This window comes from Camellia sinensis, chromosome 1, assembly GCF_055761805.1.
Source record: "Camellia sinensis isolate YWXY chromosome 1, ASM5576180v1, whole genome shotgun sequence".
Classification (NCBI taxonomy): domain Eukaryota; kingdom Viridiplantae; phylum Streptophyta; class Magnoliopsida; order Ericales; family Theaceae; genus Camellia; species Camellia sinensis.
Window position 1 is genome coordinate 97,402,373 of NC_138961.1, and position 10,572 is coordinate 97,412,944.

The following is a 10,572-nucleotide window of genomic DNA, read 5'->3' on the forward strand; positions in this document are numbered from 1 at the left end:
GAAGTATAGGATTTGTTTGACAACGGGGTCATCATCCCAGCAAGCTCAGGAAAGTCTATCATCACTGGATCAGTGAACTTGGGGGATAATGTGATGTGATCGAGGGATGAACCACCTGCGGGCGGCGCTTGGATTACTCCAAATGTGGCATATGGCACGCACTCTTTTGAACATTTGCGAATGCTGTTTATTTTGCTTTTTGACTTAGGTATTGAGTCAGTTTTGTTATGTTGTTTGGAGTCCGTCTCGTTGTTTTGAGTCAGTCTTTTCTTACTAAGTCAGTTGGGTCTGTCTTGTTGAATTGAGTCAGTCTTGTTGTATAGGAATCGGGTGATTCCGGGGGTGCTACCTCGGATATCTCTATTTTGTTTTGTGTTTGTCTTTTCTCTTTCTTTTGAGTCTGTTTCTGCCATGGAGCCAGTAACACCAGAAGATCTGAATGAAACAGCAGTGGTTTTCATGCTTTTGTGTTTGTTTCTGCCATAAGCCAGTGGTGCCAGCAAATTTAAGTGAAACGGCAGTGCATTTCACCCGCTTTTCTGTGCCTTTAAATCGTTGCATTGACTTAAGTTTTTCAAAATGTTTTGAACACTGTAATGAAAACAAAGAGGAAGGAATTCCTCGAGTTTTGCAAAATTTGATCAAATGAGAGAAAGAGAGACGTGTTAAGCCCTTAATGAATGAAATCATGCTTGTTAATGTAAGTACTGAGAATGATCCTTACTTGATCCAGATTAGCTCTACATTGTCTTCAGCGCAAGCGACTAGTCGCTTTCTTAAAAGATTTCAAAAAAATGTTTTGCGTGATCCTACGAAGACTTGTATGGAAACGCTCTTGAGATTGTGCAGTATAGGATCGCTCTCAGCCTCGAGACTCGACCCCTTGCATTCAAACCTTGAACTTGGATTCAGAATGTTCAATGGTCAAACCATCAAAGGCGGCCCGTCATGCCAGATTCAAAGCAGCCCTTGAACTAGGGGCAAGAAAGTCAGATCAAGAAGGTCGGACGTCGTCAAAAGAAGCTTGCAAAGCTCGATCAGAAGCACCTCTTGGACTAGGGGCAAAAATGTCAGATGCACTTGAAGAGTCAAAAATGGGACATTTCTCAAGCTAACGAAGATCGGCAAGAATGCCAAATCCCAGAAGGGAAGAAAAAAGAAAGTATTGTTGAAGGACAACTGAGTTCTTATCCACAACACTAGGGGCAAATTCAGCCCCCATGGGATGGACTCCTACATCATCAGCGAACAGCAACCATTCTCCCAGATTCAGATGGCTTCGAGATCTCAAAACTATTTGACATGGACTTGCTACACTTTTACCCTTGAGAGGCTCGCTAGGCCGAAAACCCGGAAGGGCGACCAAGGCAAAAGTTAGAGTAACAAAAGAAAAAAAAGAGAGAAAAAAAAGAAGCAAAAAAAAAACAAAAAGCAAATGAAGAAAAAGAAATGGAAAATTCTGAAAAGAAAAAATGCAAAGATTGAAAAAAAGAAAAGATGAAAAAAGAAGAAAAGAATTGGAAAGAAAAGAAAAACATAGCTCACAAGGTTGAAAACCCAGAAAGGGCGGCCTTGGCAAAAGTTAGAGTGCAAAAGGAAAGGTTAATGCCCGAGTGTACCCTGACCCCGAACTACGTCAGGCTTGATTCCCATGTTTGGGATACGTAGGCAACTTCATTCTGAAGTCTAGCTGTAATCACTTCCAAATCAATTGTGTCCATGTAATGGTTCTGATCATCTTTGTCATTTCTGTATCGTCACTATGAGAACTGGTTACAATGTGTTGCGGTGCTATCCAAACAAGGGGCAACTTTCCATTGCCATGCAGTGTCATTTAGACAAGGGGCAATTTTCCTTTGTTTTGGGTCTGAGGTTGTGCATCTCAAGAGTAGATTCTGCGTTGGTCGAGCAGTGGCCATTTGTAAAAACAGTTTTTGAGAATTTTTACTGAGGTTGATTAATTTTCTCGAAAATTATTCCATTTTTTCAAAACTAGACCATTTCTTGGACCTAAAAAAAGAAAAATTTTCAGTGCTCATAACCTAACTTGCATGATTTCAATTCAAAATTTGAACAAGTATGTTAATCTGACTCTCACGTTGGTCAAAATTGTTTTAGTAGAAAACCAAAACAAAAAATGGTCAAAATGATGAACTAGGAGCACAGTTGAGTTAGGTGTTCTATCTTTTCCCCATTGTCAACATACTTGATAGAAAAGGCACCATTCCTGCCAGAAAAGGGTACAACTGAAGCTAACAGCAAAGGGTCGAAAGCTCTCTCTTCCTCTGAGCAGTGAGGTATCAAGTCAAATGCAAAGCACAAACTGGAAAAGGAGCAGGATATTCCACTCCCTTGTTCGAAAAGGTCTGGTCACATCCGCACTGGCCGAGGGTGTCATCAACCGATGTCAGCTGTAGATTTGCTACATACCCAGTTGTAGCGCAACCCCTCTGTGGAAAAGTTCACTGTTGTGAGCAGAAGAAGAAGAATCTAGCGGAATGCTAAGTGCAAGAGCCTGCGACTTTCTGTTTATCCATCAACCACCCAGGGGAGTGATAAAAAAAAATGAGAGATTGAAGAATAGAGAGATGTGCATTGAGAGAAAAAGTGAGAAAAAGGCTTTTTCTTAAAAACAGAGCTTGAGGGCCGAGTGATGTGAGAATCACGAATGAGAAATGGTGGGAAACAATACCCGGAGAAACTGGCTCCTCGTGATCTGAGAGGTCTCTCGTCTTTAGAACACGTCTGAGTGTCGTGTCTGTTGTTTTGTTTGTCTCGATTCTTGTTTTGAGTTGTTTCGAGTATTTCTCGATGTGTTGAGGTTGTTTACCTTTTCCTTTGTTGAGTCGCGGTGTGCTGTGTTTGGTCGTGGGCTCAATACCCGATCAAGAACTCATTTCTGAATAAAAAAATCATTTTGTGCTCGAAGTGCTGTGCCATTCTCCACATTTGTGCCAAACAAAATTTGTTCTTTCATAACACTGTGGGGTTCAACCCAGGTCATGTGAGAACAGTAAAACCAGGACCTATCTGAAGCTATATGGGTTTCGGGCTGCGAAGCAAAAGAAAAGAGGGAAAATTTGGAGCATTTGAGTTTGTTTCAACTTCTGCAAGTTTCGTTATTGCATCCCGTATGAGCTGTGTGTTTAGAGTGAGCAGTGTACCGTACGAGTTGTGTGCCAAATAAACCGAGTACTGTGTTATAAATTGTGTGTTCAGAATGAGTAGTGTGTTGTATGAGCTGTGTGTTCAAAGTGAACAAGAATACTGTGTTATGAGCTGTGTGTTCAGAATGAGCAGTGTGCTGTACGAGCTGTGTGTTCAAAGTGAACAGAATACTTAGTTGACTATTTCGATGCCAGAACGTCGATTAGAAGTGCTCCCCCTGAGCAACGTCCCTGCCAAAGGTATCTTGGCTTTGTTTGCAATGAGTTCCTAAGAGATCAACTGAGACAGTGGAAACTAGAGTTCGAATGGCGGTTGCCTAGAACACAAAGGTTTGGAATTTTCGAGACTAAAGTCTGGTTTGAATACCCAGGGGTGTATCCCCGGCTTGAAATCTGTATGGAAGCCCCATAGGTTGAGGTAGCGGGTATGCATCTCAATTCTGGATACTAAACCAACCTAGTCTGTCACCCTGTTGAAGAATAGGGAAAGTTGTGAATGTGATCAGGAAGGAGAATGGCATTTGGGATTTCTATATGCAGAAGTTACCGCTTGTCAGCATTTCAGGACCTTTGTACTGTGAGTTGAAGGTAAGAGTTCAAAGAAAACAAGGTAATAGTTCGAAGAACACAACGGAGGGGAGATCCCCGTCAGAGAAGAGAGGTTCACCGCCACTCACCCTGTGAGGTGCTTTTTAAAGTGCCGCTTTATTTGTTTGTTGCATTCCCTAAACATCATGCTCTACATTGCTTATAACATGTTGTAACACGTATCATATCATCGCACTTATTGCATTTATTTGCATCTTGTGTTATCTTGTATCGTTTATCCCTTTATGCTGCGCATCGTTTAGGATCGTTGTCCCCCGGGGCTTTCCCAGGACGCGTGAACCGCGGCCCTGGGCATGTTTTTTCTTAATTTGCATTGTGTACGTGCTTGGGCGGTTTGTTTTTTGACCTCTTCTCACGATTTCAGCGTGGTTAGAGTTTGTTCCTTCCTCACACGATCGTGTTTGGAATTTGCCTTCCCTCTTCTCACGATTTCAGTGTGGTTAGAGTTTGTTACTTCCTCACACAATTTCAGCGTGTTTGGAATTTGTATCCCTCTTCTCACGATTTCAGTGTGGTTAGAGTTTGTTCCTTCCTTACACGATTTCAGCATTTTTGGAATTTGTATCCCTCTTCTCACGATTTCAGCGTGGTTAGAGTCTGTCCTTCCTCACACGATTTCAGCGTGTTTGGAATTTGCCTTCCCTCTTCTCATGATTTTAGCGTGGTTAGAGTTTGTTCCATTCTCACACGATTTCAGCGTGTTTGGAATTTGTATCCCTCTTCTCACGATTTCAGCATGGTTAGAGTTTGTTCCTTCTTCACACGATTTCAGCGTGTTTGGAATTTGTATCCATCTTCTCATGATTTCAGTGTGGTTAGAGTTTGCCCTTCCTCACACGATTTCAGCGTGTTTGGAATTCGTTTTGGACCTCCTCTCACGATTTCAGCATGGTTAGAGTATTCTTTTCCTCACACGATTTTAGCGTGTTTGGAATTTATCTCAGGTTGCGTCATGCACACACCTGGGCGGTTGTTTTTGGACCTCCTCTCATGATTTCAGCGTGATTTGAGTGTCCCCTTCCCCACATGTTTTTAAAGCGTGTTTGGGATTTGTTTTTCCTCCTCTCACGATTCTAGCATGGTTAGAGCATGTCACCCTTTGCATCTACGGTACTATCTGTTTCATCGCACAGTTTTGTGTACCTTACTTGCATTGTGCATGCATTTTATCGCGCTATTTTGTGCATCGCACTGTTTTGTGCACCTTACTTGCATTGTGGATGCATTTTATTGCGCTATTTTGTGCATCGCACTGTTTTGTGCACCTTACTTGCATTGTGCATGCATTTTATCGTGCTATTTTGCACATCGCACTGTTTTGTGCACCTTACTTGTATTGTGCATGCATTATATCGCGCTATTTTGCGCATCGCACTGTTTTGTGCACCTTACTTGCAATGTGCATACATTTTTTCGCGCTATTTTGCACATCGCACTATTTTGTGCACCCTACTTGCATTAAGCATGTACTTTTTTGCGCTATCTTGCGCACCTTACCAGCACTTATTAGTGTGTTGCATTGTTATGCACGTTTCTCGTTGCATTGTCATGCACCCCTTCTCGCATTGTTATGCGTCACACCTAGGTTGCATTGTCATGCACCCCTTCGCATTGTTATGCGACGCTTAGGTTGCATTGTCATGCACCCCTCGCATTGTTATGCGCACACTTAGGTTGCATTGTCATGCACCCCTCCACTTTGCTTGCATTGTCACGCACTTTTCACTTGCATTGCTACGCATGTTTCTAACGATATTGTACCTATTGAGTTTCTTTCTTATGCAGGCACGATATTGTATGTACAGTTCATTTGAAGCTGGTGCGACCAGACGATATTGCATGTACGGTTCATATGAAGCTAGTGTGACCAGACGACATTGTATGTACGGTTCATTTGAGACTGGTGCGACCAGACGGTTCCGCGTGAGATGTAGCGAGAATTGTATAATTCTCTTACATCCTTTCTGCATGTAATGTAGTTTGATTTGTATCCGCTTGCTTAAACTGTTGCACTGGTTGTGTATATTTGCTTCATTACAGCTTTCTTTGGATGATCATAAGTTATGTTCGGCTTTGTGCATGTCTTTTGCATTTTGCTCCTGCCTGCGGGTGCATGTCTTTGTTATCTTGCCTGCTTGTCTAAGTCTTCGGACTTGTCCAAAATGGGTCGTCTCTGGGCTTTGACATTCACTCCCGTCACTTCTTGACTTTCGAGTTCTGTCAAAGAGGGGCAACTGTAGACACCCCATTCTTGACCGACCTTAAGACTCAGACATCATCGATTGAGCGCTCGGCGATAGTGCATGTTGTGCTCGTTTCAAGGTTTCAGAGTTTTCGGCTGAGTGCCATGCCTCGGGACCGCTTAACGTTCTCTGTTTGGCGTGGTTTTTGAACACCTTGTTTCCTTGGCCTAGAGGGCCACGTGGTCTGGGAGACCACTTTTGTGGTTGTAAACCACTTTTGGTGCTCGTCGACTAGTTTTCGAGGCTCCCTGCTGCGCGCCTTGCCTCCCGAACTTTTGTCTTGCATCCGCTTTGGTTTGTTTTTGGTATAAACCTTGCTTTCCTTGTTTGGAAGGTGGTACAAGGGTGGGAGACCAGTTCTTCCCCTTGGAGACCACTTTTCTTCCCGCCAGGCAGTTTTCTGGCCAGGAAACTGGTTTTCATGGTCTTAGGACCATCTTTTCTGGTCGGCCACCACACCTTTTGATTTCTTTCATGCTGTTGACCATCTCCCACCATGGCCGACCAGTTGTCTTCTTGGGAGACCACTTAAAGTGGTCGGCTGACCACTTAAAGTAGCTGGTCACCCACTTCAAGTGGTCGGCTGCTTTTTGTCACCTTTTTGGAGATATTTTTGGCCAGCTGGCACAGCTGGAGAGCACAAGAACCACCCTCCATACACGTGTATGGAGGGATGACCTTGAGCCTTAGCTTCTTGAAGAAGCTTGTGCTTTTGCTTTCTATAAGGGGGAGGCTCCCCCTCCCTCCTCCAGGTTTAGTTTTTTGGGTAAGAGAGTGATAGATACAGCTTTATCTCTATATCTCTCTCTTTGCTTCATTTTTGTGCCTTAAAGTGTCATTTTGTCTCACTTTTGTACACAAACACACACTCAAACACCATACTCTTGGAGCTGAGGTCCCTTGATGTTGTTTTTGGAGTTCTTGGACTGGTTTGAGCTTAAAGAAGCTACTGGAGTTGTAGCTTTGAAAGTGGTCTTCAAGGGTGAGCTTTTAACCTTTTAAACCCCCATTTTTGCTTAGGCTTTTAGCCCTACTTGCATGCTGTTTTAAGCTTAACTTTTAACTACAAAAAGTTCTGAATTTTGGTGCTTAAGGTCTTTGTTTCAGGTCACTTTTGTATTTGGCGCTGTTTACCCCCTCTTAGGCCTTGTTTGGCCTTACTTTTGTGCCTTCTTTGTGAGCTTTTGGGACCACCTTGTTTTGGCCTTCACACCACTGAAATCTAGAGGAATTTCAGTGGTGGGGATGGTGTTTTGAGGTCCCAAAAAGGAGAGGGTCATCCCCTCTCATTGTGTCTTCAATACTTGTCTTGAATGCCTCATGTGTGAGCATGTTTGTTAAGTTTATGTTGGCCATATCTTAGCTTGTATTTGGGCTTATTTGGTTGAGGCATACCACTGTTTTTACTTGGTTTGGTCACACTATGCATGGTTTATACACTTGTACTGTAAATCTCATAAACTAGCTTTGTATGCTTCATGAAGTAGCATGTCATTCTAGCTTGCCTTGAGTCCATTTCAGCATGTTTTTGGTGATGCTTTCCCATGTCATACCTCTGTTAGGGTTTGGTTTGGTCACCTCTTGCATACTCCATGCACTTGTAGTGTATTTCCATGAATTAGCCTAACATGCATCATGCTTTAATATGTCATTCTAGCATGCTTTTGGCTTAACTTCAAGATGCTTTTGTCCATGTTTTAGCATACTCTAGCTCTGATTTTGGTTGTTTTGGCCATGCATGACTTGCTTTGTATAGCCATGGTTCAATCTAGCTTGTTAGCTTTGTGCACCAAGTCCACTAGCGTGCATTGGTTGGACTATTTGAATGATTTGGCATCATTTATTATGTGATTTCAGTCCATGTTTCATGGTCATGCATTCACATTTATCACTCATTCAATGCGTTGGAGGGTTTGCCCCTTTATGCCTTAACATGAATCATTGCGTATGCCTTCTTGCCTAAGCTTGCGAGCCATCATTTCAATGTGCTTTTGGGGTTATTTTGCCATGATATAACTCTGATTTTTGTTGGTTAAGTCATCCCATGCTTGGTCTTAATAGGTGTAGTGTAATCCACCTTATTTGCCTTGTATGCATCATGCCTTATGCCCTTCATGCTAGCTTGTTTTGGCTTCCTTCCATGTATGTTTTAGTATTATTTTGACATGTTTTAGGACTATTTTGGGTTGCCTTTACCATATCCTTCATGCTTTGTATAGCTGTAGTGCAATTGGCCTTGCTAGCTTTGTGTTTTGTTGACTCATGCATGCTATCTTTGAGCTATTTAGATGACTTGGCATCATTCATCATGTTATTTCAGAGCTTGTAGCATTGCCATGTTCCTACTTCTTTCATGCTTTGAATGCCTTTAAGTGTTGTGCATTGTTGCCTTACTTATGGCCTAGTGTGTATGCTTGCATGCCTAAGCCTTTGAGCCTCCATCTTAGCATGCTTTGGTCCATGTTTTGACCTACTTAAGCTTTGTTTGTGGTTGGTTCATGCATATGTGCCATGTATTGCATGTCTCCTTTGTAGTCCTTTTTGCTAGCTTTCATGCTTTAGGACCTTTGCATGCTATACTTGTGTTTGTTTGAATGATTTGGCATCTTTTCTTACTTAATTTCAGTGCATTTAGTGTTGTTACACTTCTGCTTTTATCACTCCTTGAGCCTTCTTGAGGGTTGTGCTCTTAGGCCTACTTGGTTGGCCAATGCATTGTGCATGCATGCTTTGTATTTTGTGCCTTTATTTTGGTGTTATGGCCACTGATTTGGGCATGGCTGAGGTCTACCCACATTCGGTTTAAGTCCATTGAGCAGAGTGTATGCCATGTTACATCGCATCGTGCATGTTATGTTATTGTTTGCATTGCGCATGCCATGCTCTTGATTTGCATTGAGTATGCCATGATCATATCGCATTGAGTACGCTAGTTGACGTTCGTATTGTGTATGCTAGGTGCATTGTACCATATTGTTGGATGCTTATGTTGTCTTGCATTGGGTATGCATGCATTAGCATTGTGCATGTCCTTAGCCTTGTTAGGTTGTTCATGTTGCATTGCATGTTTGCATGCTTAAGTCGTATTGCATATTTGCAAGCTTGTGTTGCATTGCATTTTCGCATATTCCATGTTACATAGCATTGTGCATGCCATGTTATGTGTTGCATTTTGTTTGGAATAGGTGTTAGTCCAAACATGAGAAACGAGCGGTGTTTCATATTTAAAGTGATGAAACGTGCCTCAATTCTCGGTCGCCGACGCTCTTGATCATACATGATAAGTTCTAGGCCTTATGTGTTTACTTGTGCATTCATTTTCATATTGAATTGTGCAACTTCCCCTCTTGGCCATCATGCATCGAGATGCGTGATTGGTGGCCCGAGGGTCGAGAACCACACCCCCTTGAGCTTATGAAATGATAGGGAGGGTGGTTGTGCACACATACCTTGCAAATACATTGCCATGCCCTTTCTTGCTCTCTGTTGCTTCAAACTGGAGGAATGCAGCAACAACTGGCCGGCCAGCCAGAAAAATAAGCTGGCCGACCACTTTTTCTGGTTTGCAATAGCAAAAAGTGGTCGGTAGGTGGCTGCAAACACCAATAACTGGTCGGCCACCCTCCCGCAAGTTCCCGAGGTGAGTTAGAAGCTTTCTGGAGCTTGGTGAAAGTTTCTGAGAGCATTTGCAAACAGAGGCAAATCGAGGCATCGCGACGGATTTCCGAATGAGGCGACCGGGCATGCATGCATTCTTCTCCCTCTGAGGACCATTGTTTTATTGCTTTACTTAGCTAATGTGATTAGCTAGTTTATGCTTTAGCTTGTATTTAAGTAGTTATTGTGTTTAGTTGCTTAACTGTTTTGTAATAGTTAGTTAACTAGGATTAGTTAATTAGCTTCGTTGTGATGTAATAATTAGTTTAATTAGCTTAGATTAGCTAGTTGGCTCTTTATTCCAACCCTACGTCGAGAGGGTCAACTATTGTACTAAGCGTGCGTGTGTGTGATGCATGTCTTCCAACCCCAATTTCTTTCTCCCTTTTACTTAACCACTTACGATGGTTATTTTAAGGGCATATTTCGTTTAGCATACCTTATGCTCGCATGCGTGCATCATTCATCTGTTTTGCATGCACCGGGCTTGGAGCATCATACTAATTGCATTGTATTTTAATACATTTAGTTGAATACATGTTATCAAGTTGCATCTCACATGACATCTTAGAATAACCGAGCCTATTTTAGTTGCATTTTGCATGCGTTGCATTAGCCATCTTAACATGAACTAGGATCATGCATGATTTCTAACTAGTTCTCAGTTTTGGCTCGGAGTACACTGTGAGTGTTTACGCTTTAGCATACTGCATGTGTGTTAATGTTGCCACGAAAGCATGCTTTCCATGAGGCTAACTGTTTAAGTGTATAACTGCCTGAATGCCTGTGGGTGAAGGCTGGATTACTTGAATTGGAACAATTCATTAAAATCCCTGATTTAGCCTACTTACGAGTAGCAAACTCCAAACCATTTTCAAACGAATATGCAATGTTTT